Genomic DNA, 5000 nt, shown 5'->3' on the forward strand with positions numbered 1-5000 from the left:
TAATGAGAAGAAGAGGACAAAAAATAAAAGGAAGAAGAAAAGAGAACAAGAAGAATGAGAAATAGAAAGGAAGGAGTAGAGGAAGCAAATGAGAAGAAAAAGATGAAGAAATTCGGATGAATAAAGAGAATATTTTTTTTAACATTGATGTTGATGCACTTATCCCAGTACTGTAACTGTTCTTCCCTGCATGGGGGAACGTCTTACTTTAAGTCCCCCTTCCTCTAAATCTCTTGGATTTGGTGCTACACTTTCAATAATCTTCCATTCATATATAAAAAGTATCTTTCTCTCCGTCTATATAATGAGAATAGTCTTATTTTTAGTCTCTCCCAGTAGCTAAGACCTATCATGTTGCCAAATTTTCTTGCAAATACTCTTTGAACCTGTTCTAGTAACATTATATCTTTTGTAAGACTTGGACTCCATACTTGGTATCGTTATTCCAATCTTGGAATCACGAGTGTTTTCCATAGTGATAGATGTTCTGGATCTGTTGTATTAAAATTCCACATCACCCATCCAGTCATCATGTTTCCTTTTATGACTGTCTGCTCTATATGGCGAATGAAGTTCATGTCAATGCTCCTATAAAGTCCTAGACCTTTTACTATTTTTTTTCTCTATAGTCTCTGTTCCCTCAACCAACTATAATCTTGATATCAGATTTCCAGTTGGACTATATACCTTATATAATTTCAAATTTATCAACATTGAATTTCATATTGTTTTCCTTTGCCCAATTACAGATGGTATGTAGATCCACATTTAGCTTGTCTTCCATACCTGATAAAATTATTGACGTACATATCCTTGTATTATCTGCAAAAGATGTTACTCTTGCGTGATATACCTCCTAGAACGGACCAAGGCAAGACTCTGTCATGAGAGCTCTGTCAGGGCGACGCTTAGGGGCTGGGCACCGTGTACTAAGATCCTTCCATGTGCACGCTGTCCGTCCCATCGTGGACTATGCCTCCGTTGCCCTGATTACGGTCAAGCCTGGACTAAGGAAAAGGCTTGACATCATGCAAAACGAGGCTGCCAGGATTATCCTGGGTGCCTCTAGGTGGGATAAGGGCATCAACCTCCCCTTGGAGGCCAATCTCTTCCCCCTGGACACCCGGATCGATCAGATGGCGGCTCAGTTCCTTGCCGGACTTGCCGGACTCGCAGCTAAGTCAGAAAGTGCAGCGTCGGCTTGCACAGAACCATGAACTCTTTGCCAACAACACCTGGCTGTCTCATACAGCCAGGGTGCTGATACGCTTTGAGCTCAAGGAGACACTACTGGTTAAGGGCATGGACCTCCCCCACCCTAACTATGTCACAGCCCCGCCGTGGGCACGATCCTTGATAGAGTATTCTGTCATGAACCTGTCAAGGAGAAAGACACAGTACTCTCCGTCTCTTTTGAAGGATGAGGCGGAGAGGAATATTGCAGCAATCACTCCGCCGGGTAGTAAAACCTACTTCACGGATGGTTCTGTGGACCCCATTACCCGCACTGCAGGCGCCGGTTTTGCAGCAAGGGGCATAGTGAAAGCTATGCGGGTATCCGACAATGCCTCCTCGCTCCAGGCAGAGGCAGTCGCTATTATGGGAGCCCTAGCCCATGCAGCCCAGACGGACGGGCATGTTGTCATACATACAGACTCTAGGGCCGCCATTGACAGCCTGCAACAAAGCACGCCCCTTGATAACGTTTATCTTCTGACCACGATTCTTACCATTGCTCAGAGAATCCTGGATCAGGGTAGACGCATTATCATCAACTGGATTCCAAGCCATGTTGGGAACGACTTAGCTGACAGGCTAGCGGAGGAAGGCAGGAAAAAAACCTTGAGTGATTTTGTTGTACATCCTAGCCGGGAACTGCTAAGGCGTAAAACGGTGGCTGAAGGGCAGGTCGGTGTACTGCAGCGACATAGAGAGGAAGCGAGAACCTCCCCTTCGGCCAGCTGGTACTCAGATACCACAGGCTATGAGTCGCTGATACTTTCCCCCAGAATATCAAGGCGTACCGAAGTCAGCTTGTGCGTGGCAAATCATACCCACCATTGGGCATGATGAGCGACGTTGTGAACATTGTGGCGCGCCGGACGCCAAGGTAGAGCACTATCTGATGGAATGCGAGCACACTCGCTTCCTCAGGCAGGGACCAGAGACGACAGGCGCCGGGCGGATATGCTTATCGCTTGCCCCCTGGTAACTGGAGCGCCTTCACGCAATCCGACCGCCACGGTAAGCATTCAGTAGCCCGGGCGAAGGGACGTCTTCGCAAATCTCTCTGAACTGAACTGAACTTGCGTGTTTAATACCTTTGTCAATGTCACCAATCATGATTAGGAACAACAGAGGCCTAGAACAGACCCCTGTGGCACCCCACTTAACACGTTTGATTAATTGGAGAAAACTCCATTTATCTGTACCTTTTCCCTGCGTTTTGTTAGGAAATTTTGTATTCATTCTCTTACTTTTCCACCGATCCCAAGGTCCTCCATTTTATGAATTAAAATTCCGTATTCAAGTTTGTCGAAAGCTTTTGAAAAATCTAGGTATATCACATCATATCACTTAGTGTGTATACGCAGTGTGTTAGAATTTGGGATGAATAGGATCTACCACTACGAAAACCATGCCCAGGATTTATCTTGTTTCCTTGGTCTAAAAAATGGACATTTTTTCCCCTCAAAACCCTTAAAAAAAAATATATATATATATATATATATATATATATATATATATATATATATATATATATATATATATATATATATATATATATAAATTGGGTGAGATGTTAATGTCACCAGTCTTTTTTTTGCCTGATCTTTGTTACCACCTTTATATATAGGGATTGTTACCTTCCCGATGTCCAAGGATTTCTTCCAAAGGATTACCAATGGTTTTGTTATAGTTTCTTTGTGTTTTTTTTTTTTTTTTTAAGATTGCTGGAATTTTATCTGGTCCAACTGCTGAATTTGTTACAATATCTCTGATTGTCTCAATAATATTTATTTAATTGAAAGTTATATCCGTGAGACATTCAGGTTTGTTAATAATTTTGAAATGTTCATGATCTGACATTATCTTTTCTGTTTTAGGAACACCAAAAACTTTTTCATATCGAATTTTGAATAATTCTGTCATTTCCTTTGAATCAGTTACCAAAGTACCATTATTCTCAAGAGGCCCAATTTCTCCTCCTCTCTTTAATTTGTTATGTGCATAAGAGAATGATTATTTGACATTGTTCTTTATTGCTTCAACGGCTCTTTTTCTTCAACAATTTTTTGGTTACTTATAGATTTTTTCAAATTCTTTAATCTCTGCTGTAATTCTTTCCTGTTTGACATGATCTGTTGTCACATTCAGTTCTTTGTTCTATTCTTCTTATTTCTCAATAGTACTTTATGATTCTTGTTACGGTTCTCTTTCTGGGGCACAAGTCTTTTGCAAACATCCTTGCAAGTATCGTATAACCTCTTCACCGATATCATCTGGTGTTAGTAGGATTTCAATATCTTTCAGTGATTCCTCAAGTGATTTGTTTATTATTGCCCGATAAATTTTATTGTGATTGAAGTTCAAAAATTTTAGACTAATTTCAACTTGGTCTACTTGTTTTTCTTTGTTTTTCAGTATTTTTCCTTTAACATTATTTCAATGATATTGTGTTCTGACTGAGCTGTATAGATTGATTATGTGTTTTTATATCCTCTCCTATATAAACAAAAACAAGGTCAAGCATATTTTCCTCCCTTTTTGTGATTTTGATTATTTGGTTGAGGTAAATATTTTCTTCAAAATCTAGAAACATTCTTGCTTGTTGCTTCTCATCTCTAGTGTTGAGTATATAGATACATATATTTGTATATATATTTATATATGTATATTATATGCATTCTATCCATTCTACTCCTTGCTAATCTTACAAACTCTGGGTGACTCTTGGCAACACAAAGGTGCTAATAGTCCTCATGTTATATTTGACAAAAGGAGAAAGTGGATTACTGTGTTTTTCTATTACAATGACTATTAATGTTATTTAATGACTGGTGATTTTATAATTACTATATTTGCCATAATACTGGTTTAGTTCAAAACCTCAAGCATAAAACCACTCCCTCCTACCACCAGGTGAAGATAGCCTTGATGATCGCCCATTCACAGTCTCTACCAAGCACTATCTTCAGAGAGTGATAATGCACAACACAACCTCTGGCTCTAAAGTACTGACTATGCAGGATGAGCAGGTATAATGAGGAGAGGTAGGTGATCCAGATGATATGCAGCATCTGCAATGTGTCCCTGTGCCAGTATGGCTGTTTTGTGCTGTGGCACTGTCAGTCCTAAGCACAGGTCTCTTTCCTCTTCCCCATTTCTTCATATTATTATCAAGGGTGGTTATTTCTTTGGTATATGTTTATGAAAATACACACATATGAAAAAAGTTACTTTTAATCCTCCTATATATGTAGCATTACCATCACAATGAGTATGAAGAACATAATGATCTGATATAATGAGCGAAAGAGAGAGAGCGTGAAAGATTCCGTTATGTTGGGAGAAGCTCCTTTGCTCTGAAATAAAACCCATCTGGGGTGCCTTGCAGGTAGTACTAGTGCCTATTCTGGGTATTAGTCAAGGAAATCTATCCCAGTCTGCAATAATAGATTTTTCATAATTTGTTGTGATTTTTGCAAACTTTAAGAGTGCACCCAAATCCCTGAAACAGAGTCCACAGAAGAATTGTCAGGGATAGGGTGCAGTGTCTCAAAAATATCTACTTGTAATGACTTTTTGACCGATTCTTGAATGTGTGTGTGTGTGATGGTGTGTGTGATGGTGTGTGTGTGTGTGATGGTGTGTGTGTGTGTGATGGTGTGTGTGTGTGTGTGTGATGGTGTGTGTGTGTGTGTGTGTGTGATGGTGTGTGTGTGTGTGTGTGTGTGATGGTGTGTGTGTGTGTGTGTGTGTGTGTGTGTGTGTGTGTG

This window comes from Penaeus japonicus, unplaced genomic scaffold (assembly GCF_977035675.1).
Source record: "Penaeus japonicus unplaced genomic scaffold, GWHDUDI00000001_assembly GWHDUDI00000005, whole genome shotgun sequence".
NCBI classification, from domain to species: domain Eukaryota; kingdom Metazoa; phylum Arthropoda; class Malacostraca; order Decapoda; family Penaeidae; genus Penaeus; species Penaeus japonicus.